This window comes from Rhagoletis pomonella, unplaced genomic scaffold (assembly GCF_013731165.1).
Source record: "Rhagoletis pomonella isolate Grant_MI unplaced genomic scaffold, Rhpom_1.0 Rhpom_scaffold_00003, whole genome shotgun sequence".
NCBI classification, from domain to species: Eukaryota; Metazoa; Arthropoda; class Insecta; order Diptera; family Tephritidae; genus Rhagoletis; species Rhagoletis pomonella.
Window position 1 is genome coordinate 81940865 of NW_023458557.1, and position 11908 is coordinate 81952772.

General features: G+C 35.2%; 1 protein-coding gene across 1 annotated transcript in view; it reads right to left on the reverse strand.

The window, feature by feature from the left end:
- LOC118735674 (transcription factor HNF-4 homolog) overlaps window positions 1-11583 on the reverse strand; it is a 74778-nt gene extending 63195 nt beyond the window's left edge. Inside the window, exon 1 of the mRNA XM_036465579.1 lies at window positions 10789-11583. The gene's annotated coding sequence lies outside the window, so the exon portion shown is untranslated. The remainder of the gene's footprint in view (window positions 1-10788) is intronic.
- Window positions 11584-11908: the final 325 nt, after the last annotated feature.

An 11908-nucleotide genomic window follows, 5' to 3' on the forward strand; every position in this document is an offset into this window, starting at 1 on the left:
AAATTATCGTTTGCTTATTTCCACTATTTTCATTTTTGTTATGCCAAAAAAAATGGCCTCGAGCTCATTATAAAATTGTTGAATATGATTTTATTTATCTATATTTTCCATACCGAATTTTTCTTATTTTTTAAGTAAATTATAGTTCATTCAACAGCAAAAACCACAGAAAACATTTTTTATTTTATTTTATTTTATACAGAACTCGGGAAAGTGCTAGAAATACCAAGAAATTAAAAAATTTTCATTTTCATTTTACAGATTTTGAGTATGCAGTTTTGTAGCCCATTAAAATTTAGTATGATTTTTGAGATTTTTTCTTTGGTGAGGGTCGAATTGAAAAAAGGTTAAATTTCTTGCATTTTCCCCGAATTTTGTTTGAAATTAAAACAAGTAATTCGTAAGCAAAAAAAAACAAAACCTACTTCAATTATCATATAAAAATTTAAGACTACCTTTAATTTCTTCATGATGGCCAAATTAGTAAGGGACCACCTCTGAGGTACCACCTTTCCTAAAAAAAAAAAGAATTATAGGATCAAATTGATAACCTCCTCCGTTTTTTTTTTAAGTCGGTTAAAAATTGATCCTTTTGGTTTTTACTGTTATAAAAAATAAGAAAATTGTATTATGGAAAATATAAATAAATAAAATTGCCAAAACGTCAGGGTGCATATTCTTGACGCTGACTGTATATAAATATACATATGATATTTTTAAATAAACACGCTTTGCTTAACTCTCTGGCCGGTAAATTGTTGACACGCCAACAAGTCTTTCACGGCATTGTAGCTGTTGTTGCTATGAATATAGTGATTTTAAGCTGAGGCAAAGCCGCTTTTCTACAAGCATACATACATATGTACATTAGACCACGTCAAAATAAAAAAAAATAAAAAAAACCCGCAATGCGACCGGCATAAGACTCAAATTTTAGCATTTGGTATAGTAATGCTCCTCCATGAATCTCCCCTCTCTAGGACAATTGTAAGAGTTGCCGCGTCGAGCATTTAGTTTTCCCATACGAATTACACGTAAGAAAATGAGTTCTTTCCTTTTGAGGTCAATATAATTTTCATTACTATACCAAATGCTAAAATTTTAGTCTTATGCCGGTCGCATTGCGGGATTTTTATTTTTATTTTTTTTGACGTGGTCTAATGTACATGCATATGCAGTGGTGTTCATCACGCCACACAAACGTTCAAATAAAATTTAATTTTTATTTTAAATTCCCTATAATTATTTATGTATGCCTTTGTGTGCATACATGCACGTAGAAATTAAATTCCCCAACTTAATGCATATAAACCAAACCAGCTCACTTATACATATACATACATGGATACTTATGTATATTCTTACCTAGGTACTATTTATATATGTATGTACATACAATTACGACAGCTGACAACCATTTCATTCAAATAATTTCGTCTAAATTAAATTGTGTGCATATTAAACGTTCCTTAAAGAACTGAGTTAAAATATACATGTCCAACAGAGAACCGCATCCTTTCTTTTGAATTCGGTTGCAAATTTAATTAAACCCCTTAATTTAGCAGAAAAAAGTGATCACAATGGCGCAGAAAAGAATTTGAACTTTTTCTTCAAATGTGAGAAAAGTGAGTGTGATAACAGCGCATAATGCTAGAAGAAAAAATTCGTGTTTTCGAGAAAAAAAAAAAACATTTCATGATCCAAAAATCTGGGTATTGGGCCAAATTTTTTTTTCACCAAATTTTGAAAATGTATCGTTTTTTTTTTTGAATATATTTGTTGAAAATAGCATACAAAGCAAAGATAAGCCAAAAAAACGATGAATTTTCATAATTTGGAGAAAAAAAATTTGGCCACTATACTCAGATTTTTGGATCATGAAAGCTTCTTTTTTTTATCGAGAGTTCGAGTTTTTAACAGTTAAACTTGGCCAAATATTTTTTAAGGCCAAAAGTCCTTTCCTAATTATAAATAAACCGCTTATCCAAATTAAAACAAGTTTGGTATCAAATGAAAGAGGACCAAAATAGCTTTAAAACTGAAATGTCTAAACGAGGAAAGCGACCTATTGAAAAATATTTCAATAAAAAATGTTATTTATATATATGTATATGAATTTCTTTTGAAGTAAATTATAAAAAAAAATAAAAAAAAAAAATAAAATAAAAAAATAGAGGTGATAACCTTTGTTCGTTATTTCTGTTTAAAAGCTATTTCAGTACTCTTTCACTTGATACCAAATTTGTTTAATTTGGATAAGCGGTTTGTTTGCTATACGGAAAGGACTTTTATTTCGGACTTAATAAATTATTTGGCCAAGTTTAACTGTTAAAAACAATAACTGTTATTTTCGGTCCCTGAATAAAACTGAGTATGAGTCATTGTTCGTATGGTCAACAGCTATCAAACCTAATAACGGGTGATTTTTTAAGAGCTTGATACCTTTTTTTTTAAAAAAAACGCATAAAATTTGCAAAATCTCATCGGTTCTTTATTTGAAACGTTAGATTGGTCCATGACATTTACTTTTTGAAGATAATTTCATTTAAATGTTGACCGCGGCTGCGTCTTAGGTGGTCCATTCGGAAAGTCCAATTTTGGGCAACTTTTTTCGAGCATTTCGGCCGGAATAGCCCGAATTTCTTCGGAAATGTTGTCTTCCAAAGCTGGAATAGTTGCTGGCTTATTTCTGTAGACTTTAGACTTGACGTAGCCCCACAAAAAATAGTCTAAAGGCGTCAAATCGCATGATCTTGGTGGCCAACTTACCGGTCCATTTCTTGAGATGAATTGTTCTCCGAAGTTTTCCCTCAAAATGGCCATAGAATCGCGAGCTGTGTGGCATGTAGCGCCATCTTGTTGAAACCACATGTCAACCAAGTTCAGTTCTTCCATTTTTGGCAACAAAAAGTTTGTTAGCATCGAACGATAGCGATCGCCATTCACCGTAACGTTGCGTCCAACAGCATCTTTGAAAAAATACGGTCCAATGATTCCACCAGCGTACAAACCACACCAAACAGTGCATTTTTCGGGATGCATGGGCAGTTCTTGAACGGCTTCTGGTTGCTCTTCACTCCAAATGCGGCAATTTTGCTTATTTACGAAGCCATTCAACCAGAAATGAGCCTCATCGCTGAACAAAATTTGTCGATAAAAAAAGCGCGAAACACATTTCGAACCGAACACTGATTTTGGTAATAAAATTCAATGATTTGCAAGCGTTGCTCGTTAGTAAGTCTATTCATGATGAAATGTCAAAGCATACTGAGCATCTTTCTCTTTGACACCATGTCTGAAATCCCACGTGATCTGTCAAATACTAATGCATGAAAATCCTAACCTCAAAAAAATCACCCGTTATATACGCACTCTAGGTTTTTAAGAGTTAATTTTTGTTCCACATACTTATGTACATACATATCGTCACCGGAAATGCAAAAATTCGTAACTTATAAAAAATTCAAAATTCACTTTTTGATTGCTATGATGGATGTCATCAAATTATAACTCCCCACATCATTTTATGAAAAAAAAAAAATAGTCACGACTTTTTCCATATCAGTGCCGATGATGTTACGTTATTTTGCATTTCAGCTGACGATATGTATATAATAAAATTATTGGGACTTATTCCTGTTTTTGTACGAATCGAAAATCATTGAACATTGTATTTTATGCGCCTAAATCAGGGATTACACGATTTGTAAATTTGTACATTTTCACAGTTTACAGAGTGGTGTTGTTTGGAAAGTTATCATTGAGCTGAATTATCGATAAAAAAATGTTTGACAACACCACTCTGTGACTGCCAAATGTACAAATGTACTATGATAAAGTTATTCAAGATGTGCTCAACGTCACCCTACACAGCCTACATGGCGTCGTAGAGGCAGCTTTAAAATCGATAAAAAATGTGGTATGTGTGTCGGTTTGCTTATCTAGGGTCTTCTCCAGGATTTGATGCACTGGCGAGTGTGCCAGATGCATACGCCTAATCAGATCGACGTCATCGTCTTTTAACAGATCACCCGGTAAACCATCAGCTTCAGGAGCTTTTTTTTACAAACCGCACTTTTGGTGGGTTCACCTCGTCTTGATGCATTTTTTTTAAATAAAATTTTGAAGCCATATTCCTGCCGGCATCTCAATCTCTACGACGCACTCACCTACTTATTTCTGTCGCTCATTTCTTCCTTTTGATAGACGTCTCACCTCCCCTCCCTTTCGTCGGTTATCGCTCAGTTGTCACTTGCGCAGCTATTGGCTGAAGGGAAGCTTTGTATGCTGCGTATTTCTCTGCAATTGCGATACTTCAGTTTCTGTCATACAAGTTGTTCCTGCCTGGGTGATGGTGATAGCCAATTATCTCTTCCGCGAAGTGGTGCGTAGAGATTGGGAGATTGGATTCCCACTACGATGCGAAGTTACTTATTTAAACAAGATTTTGAGTCCCGCGAGAAATTTATTGGCTGTCCGTTGTGACTGCAGCTTCTCTTCTTGAGCTTTCGTCGCGCTGCCTGGCGTACGTCCTTCATTGCATAGACAGGCATGTGGAACTTAGGTAGTGATAGTGCTGTTGGCTCTTCGACCATATATAGCTCGTAGAATTTCTCCTTGGGCTCATCATGTTTCTTCTCCGCCGCGGTGGGAATGTAAATTTGGTTGATATTGTCGAATTTAGTCTTAATACAGATTGAAGTACATATTCTGTTCACTGATGGGGGGTGAACTTGGAAACGGGGTATCAAATCTCCACCGCCACACAGTGCGAGATTTTGACATTCTAGGACGTCAAAATTCAAGTTTAGCCAAAGGTTTACATGTATTAACCTATACATTTTTTTTTTTTTAATTTTGGCGTCCTAGAATGACTAAATCTCACACTGGGGACAGTGTCTCTTGTCACAGCCTGCATACTTCAATGTGGTGGTGGTCAGCCGTGTATTTTTCAATGACATCCAGCGATTTGATAGAGACACCTTCCTTATAAATGGTTTGGTATTTCCAGGCCTCCTCCTGAATTTCGAATTTCGGTGTTCTTATTCTACTGTAATCTACTGTATATACAAAAAAAAAAAAAAACTATGCAAAAGTTAGAGTATGCAATTCTGTCATAAGTATTGTTCCATTTTGTTTGTTTTCGTTCATTTTAAAGTATTTGCCTGTCGTTCAAATGTTGTCTAGGCAAATGCAAATTAATTTGTTTACGAATCCATTGACGTCTATGTACATAGATATCTGTATATACTTATATATTTTTTCGCAATTTGAAAAATACGCAACCGCAAAATTTTTTTTATAAAAATATGCATAAAACGAAAACAAAAAAAGAGAAGAAAAAGCTTTTAATAAGATAGCGCATCTCCAAAGCGCACGCCACGGACGCGGTTAAAGTTTATTGTAAAATAACTGTGTTTTCTGCATCAATTGGTTGGTTGCGACCGCGCGAGATATTATTTTATTCGCAATTTATGCGCATAGATACATACATATGTATGTATGTATGTATGTGTATTAGGGTGGTAAAAAAAGGTCGGATTATTAATGCTCGCCCCCCCCCCCCCCCCCCCCCCCTCACGATTGTTGCATACCAAAAGAATATACCCCAATTTTTTTTTTTTATTTTGTAATCAAAACATATTAAGAGGTCGCCCAAAGCGCTCCAAAGTTACATGGGGGAAAAAAACTTTTCGGGTAATCAATAATTTTCGATCGGAAAACTCTGGTTCTCTTCAGGAGACTTCCAATGGTTCCCCGATTGTATTTTCAGGGGTTTTTGGCGGGCCTATACAATTTAGTTACTATGAAAAAATGGTTAAGTAAATAATTGGGTATTGAAAGTATTCAACGCGGGCCGCGATACTGGTAACAGAGGAAGAGGAAGGCCTGCTCAGCGTTGAAAAGACCAGGTGGAGAAAGGCTTGGCTTCACTTGGCATTTCCGATTTAGTTTTTCACATACATTTTTGCACCACCCTAATGTACATTCGTACATGCATTTGCAATTTAATATTTTTAATTTTTATAGCGATTGCTGCGGCATACCTACGTACAGTTGTGAGGCTGTCAGCATTGCGTTAAGAGTTTCATCTTTTATTGCTTTTTAAATTAATTTCGATTTCACTGATTCGCTGGTTGCATTCCCCTCACTTGATTATATAGGAACACTGTGCGCCACCGACTTAACGAAACATCCCTGCAGGGAAAGCTACTAGTTGTTAACTAAAATGCTACCAGTTTACATTTCAGTCCAACTAGTTCGCATTCTATCCTTTGCTAATGTTAGCGACTGGTATTTTTAATATGGTGGCATCCTACGAGATTTCAATTTCCTTGTTATGCATCAGCACCTACCAGTAAAAATACTAGTAGCACTATACAAGTAGATGGGACAGTCTGCTCGATGACCGACTGAGCAAAGCATTAGGGTGCCACTCCTGAGGTCTGAGGCGCAAGCCCTTGCGCAGGGATTTGTTTATTTTTTTTTATATATTCCACAATTTTAATGTATTTTTTCAATTTAGTTTTTTATTAAAATTTTTTAAATTTTATTTAAAAAAAAAAGAAACAGTAGTTTGTTTTTAATTTCGTTTAATTTTTACGGTACAAGTATTTCTTTACATCCGTTTTTTCTCAAATGAAATTAGATTTTCAAATCTATAATTTATATTTAAATTGAAATTATTATATTAACTTATATTAATTAAATTTTATAGCTCTTAACCACTTTCAAACCTGTGATCTCAGAACCCGAACTGGTAGTCTTTACGCGGCCCCACAGCCGACATTTTATTCTTGACTTTGACAGTTCAAAGCTAGATGTCGCTGAACGCTTAAGTTGTTCGAAACTGTCGAACTGATAGGCCATCGCTTTAGCTCATACTAGTTAATGAACTGGTATTTTTTTTACTGACTGATTTGACTTTTCAAAGCAGGGATTTGATGCACACGCACGCACACACACACACACACGCGGGCATGAGTTTTGTATGTGCAGGCGTGTCCGGCTTGCAGCGCACAGTGGGATTTAGGCAGAAAAACAAATCAGTTTTTTGAAGATTCAATTCTTATAAACCAATATTTGAATAAAAAAAAAAGCATTACAACTTTTTACGAAATTGGCAATTTTATACAAAATAAGAACAACAGAATTCAGAAGAATTTTATTTAACCAATGCTCATTGAGACTATCAGTTCGTCGGAATATTTTTTTTTATGTATGTTACCGCATAACTTTGGATCACGTTAACCGATTTTCATAATAAAGGTGATAGGTATCTCAGGGGAGGTCCCATACTAATTTTGTTTACATCCGATAATTGGATCGAGAAGAAATTACCGATAATCTTAAACTTTTATATAAGAATTGAAGTCGGTTCTGTTTTTTGCTTAAAAATACTTGTATAAATATAAGCAAACAAAAGTTATAATTTATAGATGCCGACTTTGACACTTTTTATGGACAAAAACTTTGTTCCATCGGTCTTCCTACGTCTTCTAGCTATAGAAAAAGTAAAGCCGGGAATCATTTCTTTTGACTTTTGAAAAAAAAAAAATAAAAATTGGCTCATAGTTTCGACTTTTAACATTTTTTCCTTGCTACGTTCGGCTTATCGGAACGATTCAGCATTGCGCTGATCTGCATACTTGTGGGAATACTTCCGCTAAGCAGTTTGTAATAATAATAATAGATTGACGCTTAAACAATATGTTAGTGCTTGGCCGAGCTTCTTCTCCAATTTATGGCGTGTGCCTTTATTTGTCCATTTGGAGTTCACATACAACATTATTACAAACATTTCGGAGTCATATATTCATCGGTGTAGTTTTTATGGTACTTTTTAAATTATTTTTGAGGTTAGGTTTATCCATTCAATAATCACAACAATCTCACGAGCTAAATTAAGAATTTCCACAATTTTAGCCTTAAAACGTTTATTTAGGCGAAAAAGTACCGAAATTACTCATATTTTTATTGTCACTCGAAAAATTCGTAATTCTTTTTTTTTTAATAACTTTGGGAAGTTTGTAACTAGATTGTTCATATTTGAGGCAATGCAAGTTGGCATCAGATACAATATATCTGTGCAGTTTTAGGAGTGTGCCACCAAATGAAAAAAAAAAAAAATATTACATTGATTATAAGATGACAATGGTTTGCGAAACAAAAATTTCAATTTTGCAATTTTTATTGGCACACTCGAAATTCATTCTAAAATGGTTATATACATGAAAAAGTTAATATAGAAATATATTCGTGAAGAATAAGGTAGAAAAACTTGACTTTGACTTTTAAGTTAAGGCATGCGAGTAGGCGTGTTAGCTAACTGTGTATGGTGGTACGGGGCGTATATGTTACTTTTTTTTAGTACATATCGCACACCGTCTTCAAAAGAGTCACAACTCAAAATAATACGTTCGTCAGAAAATGCGAAAAACTATTTCGTAGCACATGCTAATCATATGGGCAAGGGCTACTTTACCTTAGGTTTTTTAACAAATTATAACAAAAATTTGCTCCAGCTTTTGTTGAAAGGTAAATAAAAGCTCTGTGTACATTTTTAGCGCATAATCTCAAAAATGCCAAATTTTGAGTTGTGACTCTTTTGAAGACGGTGTGCGATATGTATATCTATCTTTGTTTTTTTTTTTTTTTGGCAGCCGCTATGGTGTGGTGATTAGTAGTGCGCGCTACCATTCCGCAGGGCCTGACTTCAAGGCCGGTTTAACCCAGCATCAAAAAAGGAAAAACAAATAATTTTTTTTCTAATAGCGGTCGCACTCGGCAAGCAATGGCAAACCTCCGAGTGTATTTCTGCCATGAAAAACACCTTCTCACAAAAATACAATCACCCTTCGGAGTGGGCGTAAAATTGTATGCAGTAGAGTGTGATAATTAAAATTGACTAGTCTTTGTGAATATATAATTTTGTAAAACAAGTTTTAGTAAAACTTATTTTTTTTATAATTGAAACATATTTTTCATCACACCTTGCCCACTATGCCAATCGCAGCACGATCACCGCATCCATACACACGTATGCCATAGCTAGGGTGGAGCGCTCAAATATTTGCGGCCAGATCTGCAAATTTGTCGTATTTTAGTTTAGTTTTCCACCAATCGAGAGGAGCTTTCACATTTTGTAATGTCTCCAGATTGTACATCCGAGCCTTCGCTTTTGCTGGAGGAATATAAAATTATTTTTAGACTTCACCGTTTAGCGCCGGTTATTGTCCGCCCCCTGGTTAGACAGACTTAGAGCCATTTCAACAATATTCGATTGGACTCTCTGCCCATGTACACATTCGCATTCGCAAAACATTCGTATCATTTAATGCGAATGCTAATGTCGAATGCGAATGTGTAAAATATTCGCAACATCCCTGGTGTCGGCGGGTGTTTGGTATTGCAAGTGTGTAGGTTGTTTTTGTTTTTGACGTTACGTAGCATAAATTGTCTGTCATAGTTGTGGGGGCATGTTTGCGAATTATTTATGTACAAATGTAGGCAAGTGTGTACATACTACATACATACTATATGCACATTAGAGTGCATTACCAAACATGTTACGGTTTCTCCACCGGAATTATAAAATTTATATTTTAAGACTTCCACCAAAAGGTTTCGAAAAAATATTAAGATTTACGTGGGCGAATCCGTATTGGAAATACGTCCAAAAATCTGATAACTTTGAACCCGTTGATAAATATTTTACCCATTTTTTATGAAGATTTTTTTAGCGTACATCACCTGAGGTAATTTTTTGAAAAAAAATAAATTAAAGAAAGTAGTTTTTTGGAGGTAATTTAAAATAGGTTTAGCCATGTAAATCTTAATATTTTGGCGGAAATCTTAAAATATAAGTTTTACTAGTAATTAAACAAACTTTTTTTAAGACATACTCTTTTATTAGTGGTTACTAAAAAAGCAAATCCACTGCTCTTTCATCTAATGTCAAAATTTTTTGTGGAGTTTTTTCTTTCTATTTTTAATATTCACTGTAAATATGAAATAAATCGGACTATAAATACGGATTTTTATAATATCTCGAAGCCTGCGCCACATATCGGGAAACATTTTTGTAGAGTTATTATTTTTCATGTAAGAAATAAACATTCCAAATATAAGGCATATCGCGCGCCACAATTACGGGTTTTGCAAATATGTATTTCGAAACCTGCGCCACTTATCGGGCAAACTTTTTTACGCAGTTACTTACTTTTAAGTAATAGAAATTCCAAATATAAATGATATCAGACTATAAATAAAAGTTTTAAAACATCCTGACCCCTGCGCCACCTAGCGGATTAGTTCATTTTTAATGAACGATGCAATGTCATCGGGCACTGAGCTCAGTTTGAAGTTTCAAGTCGCTGGCTCAGCAGGAAGTTGGTTAAAAGTTGATTGTCATCAAATTGATTGTAATAAAACAAATAAAGGAAAAACTTGTAAAATAGTACCGATTTTTTATTTTTTTTTTGTATGCAGAGTGATGCAGCCTAATGTATGAATATATGAAAGTATGTATCTCAAATAAAAAATTTATAAATAAGCAAAGAAAATAAAATAGCGTTAGCTCATTCTTTATGCCTTTTCCTTTTTTTTATCTTTGCATACTTTTATTTTCCTTTTCTCTTTCTCTTCCATTTTATGAATCGTTGACACCTTTGCCATTCGCAGGGCGAGTTGTTAGTTTTTATTTTTTATTCTATTGCTCTTTCATGGCTATCAATTCACTTACATACATAGACGTCCCTGCAAGGGAATTTTTACATATGTACCTACATAAGAGTACGCACTCAATCCACAGCACTGCAACGACAGAGCAAACGAACTGCAGTGCAATGCATTTCTTCGCTCGCTCACTGAATCACTTTGATTGCACTTTGATTTACTCCACAATTAGTTATTGTTATACAATATTTGTTTTATTCTTATAAAAATTTGTTTTGTCTTTTTTCCTTCTGTTCACACTTATGTATCTACTAAAAACAAGTAGAATTTTATTTTTGTTTTGCTTCTTTAAACTGTTTTGATTTTATTAATTGTAACTATTTTAAGCTATCAAAGATCTGTTTATGTATATGGGCATTTATGTGGCACGAATTTTTTTTGCTGTACCCGCTAAAGGCACAAAAACACAACTAAGCCAGCGATGACACTGTGCAGGCGACGGAACGTCCGTCAGAGGCAATGACACAGCACCAACACTATCACCACCGAGCGCCAGTCGAAAATATCAGACGACAGACAACAACAAGCGCCAAGCGCTCAGCGACTGTGACTATAGCGGCAACGACAACGACAACGACCACGGCGGTGATTTGCAGCGCCAATAGCAGACATTTTAGCATTTAGTACGCGCATAAATATTGAATAACTTTGCAAATCTGCTTACGTTCATACAAACATATATATGTATATGCATTTAGTACGTAAGAGTGACTTCTTTTCACTACCTACAGTCGATCAAGGAAAAAATCGGACAATCAATTGAAATTTGTACATGTATTCCAGGGAGGAAGGTTCCGTGCGCAGAAGTGGAAAGCTTTTGACTGCCATTCACCTGGAAGTGTCTAGAAGTGATTCTTGTGCGTACGGTTCAAATCGCAGCTCACAACGTGCGGATATTTATATCCACATATCCGCTGGGTAGCGACCAAACACCCGTTTGGGAGCGAGCTAAAGTGAAAAGGCGTAAAACTTCGCGTGGGCTGGGTTTTGGGTCGCAGCCTCGGATCAGACGCCACTTTTTCTGATGACGATCACGGTAAATGTATTAAGGACTCTGATTTGAGGGTATGCACCTGGAATATCCGGAGTCTTAATGGGGAAGGTGTCTCTGCCCGGCTGGTTGATATCCTCGGAAAGACTAAGACTGACATCACCGCCATCCAAGAAATGC